General features: G+C 53.5%; 1 protein-coding gene across 1 annotated transcript in view; it reads left to right on the top strand.

Moving 5' to 3' along the window:
* The window catches only part of LOC102071274 (uncharacterized), a 242938-nt gene that overhangs the window by 228400 nt on the left and 1972 nt on the right, over positions 1–12566 (top strand). The window lies entirely within an intron of this gene.

Below are 12566 nucleotides of genomic sequence, written 5' to 3'. Positions count from 1 at the left end.
CAGCTCAGGGGGCTCAGCCTGACCTGAGCTTGGATAGTTCCAGGGAGGAGGCACCTCCCACATCTCTGGGCTTCTTCTGTCAGTGTTTCCCCACTCTGCTGGTTAAAAAATTCTTCCTTAGATCCAATCTGAGCTGGCTTCCCTCTCCTGAGTTTCAAACCATGTCCCTTTGTCCTGTTGCAACAGAGCCTGTGAGGAACTTGACTCTGGAAAATAACAGTTTATTTCTTTCCTTTTTATCCTTTGGGCAGCACCCATTTTTATCATCAGCCAAGCCTCTCTCCAGCCTGACCCCTGTGATCACTGCAGCGAAGCAACTGAGGGAGCAGCGGAGGAGATGAAGCCCTTGAGGACAGCTTTCAGTTACAGTAGTCAGGACAACTAGTTATTTATGGCAGTTAGCACTGGTAGTCAGTTATGGTAGTTAGCAGTTGTAGTTAGTTTACAGTAGTTAGGACAGCCTGTTTGTTATGGCAGTTTTTTGAATAAAAACTCTCTTAACCCTCCACTGCCTTGCCGTGTCCCTTCCTCCTCCCGCTGTGCCTCAGCTGCCCGGAGCAATGTGAGGGGAGAGCGGGCCCAGCCTGGCCCAGAGCTGAGCCCCAGCAGAGCCCTGGCAGAGCCCAGAGCAGCCTCGGCACCTGCAGAGTCAGCCTGGAAGGAGGCGCTTGGAGCCTTCTCGGCTGCACCCGGCTCTTGGTTACAAACTGGGTGTGCTGGAAAATGCCACCGGCTCTGCACGAGGGCAGAAGGGGCCCGGGGAAGGCCCAAGTGCTCCATGCAAGGGAAAAACCTGCCCTGGGTTTGTTATAAATAACTGGGTAGTGTTGGCTTTTGCTATTATGTATTGACTTCTGCAAAATATTCTTAATCACAACGATTTTGATAGAATACAGTTTGTAATCACTTTTAACTGCTTTTGCTGTAGTATAATTTGTCAGCTTTTTGTGGACAATGCCCTGGCCCCTGTGTAGCTCATATCCTCAGAACATCATTTGTGGATGATATTTTAGTCTGTGGACAGAATGAAAAACATACATTATAGTTTTGGCTTTTGCAAAATATTACAGTGGATGCCAGATGTTGTCCATTATAATGTTAACTTTTGCAGAAATAGCTGTAGTTGTGAAATAATAACTGCTTTTATTTTTGTAAATAACTGACAATAATAACTCTGAGATGGTTGTGAAGTAGCTGATGTTCATTTAAAGTAGTTGTGGAAATAGCTAAAACCCTCTGCATGGTCAGATAACATTTAAGGAAGGGATGTGATGAGGACCCCTGCCACTGACCCTTCCACTGTCAATAACTGTCACCTGCTGAAACCACAGAACAGGGGCCCTTGTGGGGCAGTGACACACAGCCCTCAAAACAGCAATCCACGATTCCTGCACGTGCTCTAAAAAGGCGAGTTGGGGGTCAACCCAACCTAAAGAATTCCTGGAACATGTAAACAAGTTCAAAAAAATGTTTGAATACGTATAGCCATTATGAATATGTATTTGAACAACAAAATGGAAAAACTAGACAAGAAGAGTTGCTGTGGTTAACCGGTGTGCCTCTGGCCATCACCAAGCACCCAGTGCTGTTACTGGTCTGTCCCTTATTATTCCTTATTAAACTTTCAAAAATTGTAACGAGTGAGGTTCCTTTCTCACAAAACCCAAGGTGCTCACCCATTGTTCTTCCCCCAAAGCCAGGATTTGTCAATCCTAAACTTCGGACAGAGGAGAAGGAGGCTGCGAGGAAAGGAAAATGCACTGGTGTGGAGTCCCATGGGAGTCTTAATCTCCCACCCATGGAGGACTGGTCCCCAATAAGAAGAGTAGATTTCAAGGTTATGGTGAGAAGCTTGCTTCTCCCATACATCTCTGCAGGCACATGCTGATTTATGGAAAGTTATGTTACCCCAATTGCTCGTTTGCCTAATTACCCTAGTTCAACCCCTGTTACCCATTTGTGGTTAGTCCTTAGAATGTTCTCCCTCTCTGTCCCTCTATTGGCCCTAATTTACTGCATTCCTCTGCCCCTGTTTCCCCATTAGCTGACCCGACCCTTAACCCCTCCTTTGCACCATTTTCCCCCATATCCATTGGACCCTGACCCTCAGCTCCACCCTCACTACCCCATATAAAAAACCCCTGTGCCCTCAGCTTGGGCCCTGTCTTTGTCCCTGGGCCCTGTTCCTGTACCAATAAACCCAGTTTGCTGCAGATCATACCCAGACCCATCCTGCCGACTTTGTCAGCTTTATAAAGCAGCCGTGAGCTTTGGGCTCCGGAGTGCCGGACGCTCCAAGGGCCTCGGCAGCGCCAGGACGCTCCAGGCTGGGACAGCCAGGCAGGGCAGGAGGAATCACTGCCCCTTTCCCCTCTCTGCTGCTCCATCTCCCAGCCCAGCATCGCTGCAGGACAGCCTCACTGCCAACGCCATCCTGGCAGGGTTGGACTGGGGGGATCTCCTTCCCCTTCCCTCTGCCATGGAAGCAAATCCCATCTTCTCCTTGTCCGCCCTCCTTCCTCTCCTCATTCTGTCCTTCATCCATCCACGTTCCTTTCCCATTTCCTTCCTCCCTTGTTCCTTCTTGTTCCTTCCTCTCCTCCTGCCTTTTCCTTTTCCCTTCTCCCTGTCTCTTCCTCTCCTTGTCCTTCCTCCCCCAGGCACTGAGCTGCAGACAGAGACAAGGGAGAACAAAACCCTGCCACAGAACCTCATGGAAGAGGCCATTTGGAATGGCTCCACAGTGCAGGAATCCAACGGGGAGGAAAAGCCCCACAGATCCCACACGAGGAGGGGTTGCAAAAGCAGCCCGGGGAGCTGTGAGGGGGTAAAACCCTCCATGTGCTGGGAAGGGTTTGGCGACTGTGAGAAGAGCTTCACGCAGGGCTCAGCCTATTCCTGGTGCCTCCAAATACGCCAGTGGCAGATGCAGAGATCCACAGGGCTGCAGAGATCCCCCTGCAGATCCATGGGGATGCAGAGATCCCCCTGCAGCCCCCGGAGCAGCCACGCTGAGCACGGCGATGCCTGAGAGAAGGCTGTGACCCCATGACCAGAGGGCCCCGCTGGAGCAGCCTGTCCTGGCAGGACTGACCCCGGGGCACAGTGACCCACGCTGCAGCACTTGGAGGGGGCTGTGCCCCGTGGGATGGACTCAGCTTGGAGAAGTTCCTGGAGAAGTCTCCGGTGGGAGAGAGCCCAGGGTGCAGCAGGGGAACGACTCCTGTCCCTGAACAGAGGGAGAAGCCCCGGGGCATGAACTGAGCCTGGCCCCATTCCCTGACTGCGGCACTGCCGGGGTAGGAGGTGCAGCTGGAAGGAGGGAGGCGTGGGGGAAAGATGGATTTAAGGGTCTTCACTTACTCCTCACTATCCTGCTTTGAGTTTTTGGAGTTTTCCGCCAGAAATCTCTCCCCTTCCCCACTCATCCACAGGGGTTTGGGGCGGTTTTCCCTTTTTGGGGGAAACCAAATCGATGCCCTGATACTCCTAATTAGGATAGGAGAAGTGAGGCTCCAGGGCTTCCCGCTGAGCCGGAGCCACCGGAGCCGCAGTGCCGGGAAAGCCGTGCCTGGAGCTGCGGAGAAGTTTCTTTGTGTTTTCAGCTCAATCCCCCTCGGGCCCGGGCCCGTTCCAGGTCTGTTCCTCAGCTCCGGCTCTGCCCTCACGCAGCCCGGGGGGCCCCGAGAGCGATGGGCGGGGTTGTGTCGTGCGCAGAGCCCGCCCCTGGCTGGGATTGGGCGATGGTGCCGTCAGTCGTGGTTGTGGCGCGCTGATTGGTGGGAGCTGGGCGGAGCAGGGCCCCGCTGGCGGGCTGAGGCCGGCTGTGGCTGGGCAGCGGCGCCTTTGTCGGGAAGCGTGTGTGCGGGCCCATGGGCGAGCGGCAGCGGCCGGAGCGCGGTGAGGCGGCGGCGGAGCTCGGAGGCGGCCGCAGCGCAGGTGGGAGCCGCGCTGGGTTGTGCAGGGGCTCGGGGCTGGCTGCGGGCCTCGGGGACGGCAGGGGGCTCGGGCGGGTTCGTTGTGCCGCGTCCGGCCCGTGTTGCCGCTGGCGTGAGCGCGCCGCGGGAGCGGCTGCCCGCGGTCTCCTTGCGGCCGCTGCCTCGGCAGGAGCCGCTGCCGGAGCAGTGCTGGCTCGGCCCCGTTGCTGTGGCTGGGACAGAGGGGGCTGCCCCGTGCTCGGGGCTGTGCGGGGAAATTCCCGTGGCCGGAGGTTTCTGTGCCCAGAGGAGACAGAGGAGTCCTGTAAAAGTGACTTTATTGCTGAGCAGAGGGAGAGGCCGTGGGGCATTTGCCGTGCGCTCTCTGCCATTGTTGTAGTTCGCAGCCTCCTTTTTGTCCTCATTTTCCCGGCCTCATCTCCCTCTCCCTTTGCCCACTGGCTGAGGTGCTTGGAAGGTTCAGACCTCCCGATCTGCCAACTGCATGTCCTCGTTAATGTGCACCCCCACTTTTGTATAACATCCGATATTCACGGCTCTGTTAAATCCTTGTTCTTCTGGAAGTTCAGGAATTTCTGAATTTCTGTGAGCAGCAATCCATGTTAATTAGTAACATTTATTGAAGCTGGTGGTTTCGCCCATTACTTCCTTATCTACGAGTCCCTGGCCCCTCGCTCAGCTGCTGAATGAGCTGCACTCTCAAGGTGTGGAGCATGGTAACAAGATGAGAGTTGCTGTAGCACATCAGAGGAGAAACAGCATTCGTTTAACCCATGGTCTGCCGGGGAGCCACAAAACCGTGCCCCATTCCCATTCTTTCCGCATTTGAATCCGTACATGATTCCTGCTTTCCTATTTCCTTTGTTATCTGTTTCACCACTTTTCCTTTGTCATCTATTTGCCCACAGCAGTTTGTGTCATGTAATTTTCCACAAACTCCTCCTTTTTCTGCTAACAGATGATCTGATCCCATCCCATGTTAAGTATACTGTTCCTCATTTCAGTGGATTGGTCGGCAGGAAGGTCAGGAGCTGGAGCTGTCTGGTTGGTTATTATTGCGAGGGCAGCTTGTAATCTAATGATGCCATTGAAATGAGAAATGGGTTCTGTGGCTCCTGATATGAATTGGTTTGGGTTCCCAGGGGCTGGTCCATGGTGTTGTAGGATTTGTTCTGGTAGCCTTTCAGCTTTTCCCCATTTTTGGCCGCTCTCTCCAGCCAGGGCTGCAACAATTGACTGCTTCTGTCTAACTAAATCATCAGATCCTTGGATTCCCAACTGATTTCCTTGAATTTTTGGTAGCAAAAAATCCCCAATGCTCTAATATACCCTATATAACACAGACAGTGACAGCACATGTTGGAGTGGGCAGAGGGATGATTCCCCTCCATTTATTTATAGTGAAGTTTTCCCAACATTCTCCTTTTGCTGTTTCCCTTTGCAGCTTCACCCATTTCTGTTGCAGGGTCAGATATCCTCCCCCTGGGCTCTGCCTTGAGCTGTGCAAATTCCATCAGTGCCAGCAGGCAGAGCTTGGGGTGAGGGGCAGAGGGAATCAGCCCAATTCCTACCCCAGGCAAGAGACCCAGGTGCATTGTCCACACTTTGCCCAGCAGTGTTCATTTGCATTTCTAAAGCTCCTCTGCAGGCTGCCTGGAATGGAGCTTCTCTTCCAGGGCAGCCATCTGGTGAGTCACATGTGCCCCACCAGAATCTGCTTTTCTAAAATAAATTATTAACTGTTTACCAGTAAAAGTATAATGGTTAAAATTCTTCAGTTTTGCAAAATGCGACATAAAGGCGAACATGGAAAAACCCAGACCCAAACTTGATTCTCACACTTCTGTCCCAAACCTTCCTAAAAATGTAAAGTGGGAATATTACGCAAAATTTTTCTCATATTGTTATTTTGTCGCTGAAAGAATCTCTTTAGTGTTAGAGAGTCAAGGCATTCCTTGGTTCTGGCCTGCATGTGCAACAGAAGTAAATTCTTTCACAAATAGCTCAGCTGTGCGGAGAAAATCATTCCATGCCATGTGAGTTTTACTCGTTTTATCCTAGACTTTACGTAGTGTGAACCAATCTAAATCCACTGCCTTAATGTTCATTGCTTCCAAGTTGTGTAAGTTTTTAGTATTTGGTTTCCTGTTGGACCCGGATTTCTTCCCCTCTGATGTGAATTCGGTCTCCACACTCCTGGATTTCCTTCTCAGCCTTTTCCAGCCCAGGTGTCTCCAGCTCTGCCTGGGGCAGTGTCTGGGGTAGCTGTTGGTTGCTGTTTGCTGCTGGGCAATGTTGATGTTTTGTTGCTGGTCGTTATCTCTGTTGGTATCTTTTGTGCTGTTCCCAGTCTGTTCAGATGTTAAACTCATCTCAATTGAGTGGTGTAACACCCCTTAAAAAAAACCTTTAAAATTCCTTTCCCCAAGGCAAAGAAAAGCAAGCCTGAGCAGAGAAATAAGGTTTAAAAGAACCGAAATCGGTACATTTTGCAGCAGTGCAATGGCAGGCGGCCCAGAGTGTGGGTGTGAGTGAGCCCCAGAGTGGAATTGTGCCCTGGTGTTCCCCAGCAGCTGTGGCAGTGCAGGCCCAGGCAGCGCTGAAGCTGCAGCAGTGGCAGCAAGGCTTGGCCCCAGTGGCTGGAGATGGCAGAGGAGGGTGGCCAGGATTGCAGAGGATTCCAGCCGAGGATCTGTGGGCAGGCGCAGGGGCTTGGCCCGCTGTGGAGCCCTGGCTGCTGCTGCGTTGCCTTCAGGGCAGGCTCAGGAGCGGCCTCCCATCCTCCTGCTGCAGGCGGGAAGTGCAAATCTCCGGGGCTTCAGAGCCCTCGAGGCCAGGCTGAGGGGTCCGCCCCTGTTGAGCTGTGCTGGCGGCTGTTTCTGGCCTCAGGGACACTTGGCATGGGCCCCTTGGCCACCAGTGGTGCTGCTTTGCACTCCTTAGGCAGGAGCCGATGTCCTGGTTGGGTGTTGGCAGCAGCAAAGTGCCAGGGCAGGCTGTGTGCCAGCCCAGCTTGCTGTGAGAGAATATGCCTTGATATCTGCTCCAGTGGTTGCTGAAGCAGTGAGAATTGCTTTTGCCCCCCTGTTAGGTGCCATGGTGTCAGCAGAAGATATTGAAGCCTTCCTTCTCAGGGCATTTCAGTGCCAGGCTCTCACAAGCACCCACAGCTGCGTGGGTTGAGCTGAGCATGGGGCGGTGACCTGCGCTGTGTCTGATTCCCCTTCCTTAATAACAGCCTGTCTTGTAGCTCTTTTCCCTTCTGCTGCCCTTGCAGAGCCATCCACAAACACATTTTCTCCCTCAGGCCAGGGAATGTCCCATCATCAATCTGTCCCAGCCTGTGTTTGGAGCTCTGTCCCTTGAGTGCAGTCCTGGGTTCCTTGCCAGCCCCTCTCCAGGCTGTTCAAACAGGAGGCTGGGTTAAACCCTTGCCCTGTCCTCAGTTCTGAATCCTCCTGTGCCACTGAACAAGTTTCATACTGTAATAACCGAGCCCTGCTCATTCATTTAGAGGCTGTTTTGGTAGTCAAAGATTTACCTTGATGCCAGACTTGAAATTTAGGAGATCCTCCTGCTGTCATCAGTTTTCAGGCCTCACCTCCCATGAAAGCTGTGTCTGCACAGTTCTGCAGACAATGAGGCCACTCTGTGGCCCCTGGGTTAAGCATTTCAGCATTAAGCACAATTCAGCAAGAATTCCTTTGGCAAGAACCTGTTTAACGTCCACTTATAATTCAGCTTCTTTTACCCTGTCTGGAAGGCCCAGGCCAGCCACCTCAGTTAATCTTCATTTTAACACTTGAAAATTCTGTGTTTCCTCCTGCTGTGTATCCATCCAGTTTGTTGACTGGCAGGATAGGAGTGTTGTAGGGAGACATCCTTGGCTCCAAAAGCCCTGCCTTTAACAGGGGCTCAATACCAGGCTGTGAGCCTTTCCTTCCCTCTCTTGGAACAGGATATTTCTTGTCCTGGTTGCTTTAAAGTAATTTGTAGACTCTCCATATCTAATTTTCCCTCTTTCCCTGGGACTGCCCACACTTTGGGGTTCACTTCAGCATGGGCCTTGTCAGATTTTGGCACAAAGGTAGAACAGAACTAGCCTCTGTATCCCTTTTAGAGTATTAATATCCAGCTCTCAAATTCCTTCCTATTTAATTACAATCACTGGAAGAAGAAAAAACAATTCATTTAATTCAAACCTATCCCCCACATCTTCTAATAGTGGTTGAACAAATCATACCTGCTCATCTTTCCCACTCATTCCCTTAAAAATTAAAACATTCCTCTACTATTTTCCACTTTAAGTCTAAGATTTAGAGTGGATTTAGAGGCCCCTGTGTCCATCAGGAAATGCCTCCTCTGAATGCAGACCCACCCTGAATGTTCTCAAGGGCTGCAGTGTGGAGGGTCCCTGGTGTGATGGGAGCTGTGACAGCCCTGCCAATCCGTGTCCATCAAGGAGTGGACTTGCTGGTGCTGAGGGTGCTGCTGTCTGTGCTTGCAGTGTCCTTGTGCCCTGCAGCTGGAGCCCTGGTTCCTTGCCAGGGGCTGTTTGGGTGGGCTCTCCCCTGCCGAGGAGGGCAATGCCTCTGCCAGGTGCTTGTGGCCGAGCCCGTGCCCTGGGTGCTGGGGCCCCCTTGGGCCCTGGGGTTGATCCCTCAGGGGCTGTAGGAACTGTGCCCTGGCCTTTGCCTTCAGCTTGGCCTTTTGCTGCTCCCTTCTTGCACTCACCTGCTGTGCCTTTGTGCCCAAGTGCTGCAGGGCCTTCTTGTGCCCCTCCTGCAGCCCCCTCAGTGCCTGTGGGTGCTTGTCTTGCTTTACAAGAGAGGTGTCTGCTCGGGAAGGCAGAAAAAGCCTCTCTTGGAATGGAGAATGCAAACCCCCTCCCTCTTAATTTTTAGACTAGTGAAATGAAGGGGCTCTCAGGGAAAGATATGGGAATAGGAATACCAGTTCTTTACTAGTGTGTATAATAAAGCAAACAAACAGCAACAGCTGCGGCACTGACAGCAAACAGAGCCCGGAGCCAGTCCCGGCCTTTGGGCTGCGGCGCTTTCCCCTTGGGTGCAGTTCCGGGCACGGCCGGCAGGGGCGCTGGTGGCTCCCGCGGGGCGGGGCAGCGCATCCCTCCCATGGGAACCTCTCTGAACGGAAATAGAGCAATCCCTTCATCTGACTCTTTCACTTTTTTACCTTCTATAGCCTTTCTCCCGTGTTTTGAGAAAGAATTTGGAGAGGGCTGCCTTTTAACTGAGCTCCTAGTGTTTGGATAAGGTGCTTCCTCTAGAGAGAGAGAGAGTTTCCCTGAACAGCCGGAGCTGTGGTTACCAGGGGGATGTAACTCAGAGCAGGACGGGGTCAGGGGAGGATATCCCGCCGAGGCTCGGTGGGAGTGTGGGCAGGGTCTTCTGCCGGAATCGGCAGAGGGGGATCTTCCCGTGGAGCCCGAGGCGGAGCGTGGGCAGCCCCCAGATGGCTGATGGCGGCTGATCCGGCAGCTCCCGGCAGAGCAAAGGCAGGTGGGAGAGCCCGGCAGCAGCGGCGGTGCCCAGCGCAGGTGGCACGGGCTGGGCAGCCGGGGATGGGATGGCTGGGACCCGCCCTGAGTGCGGTGGACGCAGTGACCTCGGAGCAGGCGGCAGGACAGAGCAACCCCCATCTTGCCCAGCATGGGCGGCAGAGCGGCCGCGGGCCAGGCAGTGGGAGCAGGGCACACAAATTGAGCGACAGCGCCGGGGCAGGTGGAGCTGCCCTGGGCAGTGAGGCCGCAGCTGGGATGGAAAGCGGGGCAGGCGGAGCTGAGGCGGGCAGCGAGCCGGGACCCGGGACAGGCGCCTGGGCCGCGAACGGAGGGGGCAAGAGCTGCAGAGGATCCCACTCTCTTTCTGAGTTTTCCTCTTATTCCCTTCCCTTTCATTTCCCTTTTTATTTTCTTGTTTTTTCTCGGGTCTTTGTGATACTTCAAAGATTTTTATTCTTCTAAAATCCTCTGTTTAATATATGACATATTCTCTTCTATATTAAATGGGATTTTTTACAAATAAATCCAGAGCCTAACAAATCTAAACTTATGCTTGGATACTTCGAAATGGTCGATGAGCTACCTCATGACCTCTAATACTGTTTTCCTCTTCACCTTTTTATTTATCGTATTGTAAATTAAGCATCTTTCACTTACTTCCTATGCAACTCCCAAAATGCCAGTGCACCCATAGTTCCTTAAAAAATGATCGCACAAAGCTTGAGTACCCCATTGGGTTTTCTGATGCATGTCTTCTAGTATTTTCTTAGAAGCACATTTTATTAAGAAATTGTCTTCTGTCAAGAAGTTTCCATTTCCCTGATTTATCTTGTTCCCTTCCTGTTTATTTTAATTCTTTTTTCTCCTCTTCCGTAAACTTTGGAATTTCCATTTTTTCATCGTTTGGTATTCAATGTTAACATAACTCTTTCAGCTCCATTTTCTGCTGCATCCTTAACTTTGTGATGTTCCCCCAGTTTTCCCAGTTTGCCTCTCCTATGGCCCGGGCCGAGTTCCCCCCGCCCGCAGCGGCTGGAGCAGCCGAGAGCCCCGCGCTGCCCATCCCGACCTGTCCCGGCTCCATCCCCGCTCCTCCCACGGGCTGCAAGGGCTGCGGGAACGGGGCAGCGAGGGTGTGGCTGCTGCTGGGGGAGGAGGAGGAGGGAGGGAAGGGCAGGGATGGAGGGGGAGGAGGAGGTGGGGTTAGGGAAGAGGAGCAGGGGGAGGGGGGATGGAAGAGGAGGAGTGGAAGGAAGAGGAAGAGGAGGGACAAAGGCAGATGGAGGCTGAGCTGAGGGAACCACGCCATCGATCCCTGCGTGAATTCGCAGCCCCCACCTGTGGGATCATCGCCCCATCATGCTGGTGAGCGAGGAGGGGGAGCTTGGCCCGGATATCCCGGGGGGTCCCTGCGTTTTTGGTGATGTTTGGAGAATGAAGGAGTCCAAGGCTGAGCGGAAAAGGCCCCTTGGGGGGACACCGGGGGGTGCCGGTGGTGGCTGCCGGCAGAGGCAGCCTGGAGGAGCAGAGCCCTGTGTCCCCCAGGAGCCCAAAGTGGGGAGCCCAGAGAGGGGGAGCGCCGCCATTGGCGGGAGCCTCAAGAGCCTGGAGAGGGGCAGGGGGGACTCCGTGGAGCTGCTGCAGCCCCGAGCAGAGAATGAGGGGAGAAGGGAGCCCGGGAGCCCAAACAGCCCCAGCATCCCAAAATGGGGAGAGCAAAGCGGGGGGAGCTTTTGGCATTGCTGGGACTGCCAGCAGCCTGGGCAGGGCGGGCGCCGAGGAGAAGGGGGACCCCCAATCCAAGCGTGACCCCCAGCAGCTGGGACAGGGGGAACCCCCGAACACCAGACAGGAGGGACCAGGGACGAGGAACTCCTGGGAGGCTTTTTCAGGGCTGAATCTTGGTCTTTGGGAGGTTTTTGTGGAGCTCAGGTGGCCAGTGATTCTAGAGATGGACTCAGGCACAGGGACCTTCAAACTCAATGTGTGTTGGGGAAGATGAAACAGGAAAGCCTTATAAATATGATTGTCTGGCAAAAGACTTTGAGAATATAGAAAGTGTAAGGAAGATTGAAATGAAAGCAAGCTTTGAGATACATCAGTTAGTGAACAACTGGAAAACAATGGTATGGCCCGACTGAAGGTAATCCCCTTTTCATGAAAAAATTCGCTCTTCTTGCAGACAGATCCAAGGGTCAGAGCAGACCCTACTGGCTCAGCAGAAAGGATCCAAAGAGGAGTTTTTAGGGTTTAAAATGTAACACAGTATGGTGATGTAATGACTTTTACAGGCTGAATGTAAATGCTATAGGATTTGTATCGTGTACTAGTCTGCTAAGTGAGAAATAGAATATTCAACACAGAAGAAAATTTATTGTATTGTAACGGGAACCTTACTCTCTTACGCTCTTCTCCTCTTACTCTCTCACCCTCTCATCCTCTCTACCCCTCTCTTCTCTCAGCCCTGCTCCGAGCTGTGCCTGGCAGCTCCAAGCAGGGCCCTGCACTCAGGCCCTTTGCAATAAACCGCAAGTTCCACGCCCTGGCTGCAGAGCTCTCTCGTCTCCGTCCGTCCCGACCGTCCTACCCCCCGACACTCCTACAAACGCTCTCATCCCTTGTTTTCCCCAAACCAGGATTGCCCATTGCCAACCCCAGGGAGGCTGCGAGGAAGAGGAAGATGCCCCGGGACACTGAGGCAGGTGAGGAGGAAGTCAGTGCCCCTTTCCCCTCTGTGCTGCTCCATCTCCCAGCCCAGCACGGCCCTGGCTGCAGCTCAGCCCTGGGGGATCTCCTTGCCCTTGCCTGTGGCACGGACGCAAATCCCATCCTGTCCTTGTCCTTCCTCCCCCAGAGCAGGAGCTGAGCATGGAGAGCAGGGAGGACAAATGCCCGTGGCAGAACCTGGTGGAAGAGGCCGTTTTGAGCGGCTCCACGGCGCAGGAAGGCAACGGGGAGGAAAAGCCCCGGAGATGCCGCACGAGGAGGGGCTGCAAACGCAGCCGGCGGGGATCTGAGGGGGAAAGAGCCAGCCTGGGCCGGGAAGGCGGCCGGAGATGGAGCCAGAGCTCGGAGCTGGTGCTCCATGAGCAGCTCCATGATGG

The sequence above is a fragment of the Zonotrichia albicollis genome, chromosome 7, assembly GCF_047830755.1.
Source record: "Zonotrichia albicollis isolate bZonAlb1 chromosome 7, bZonAlb1.hap1, whole genome shotgun sequence".
NCBI lineage: Eukaryota > Metazoa > Chordata > Aves > Passeriformes > Passerellidae > Zonotrichia > Zonotrichia albicollis.
This window is presented reverse-complemented; position numbering and strand designations above follow the sequence as displayed.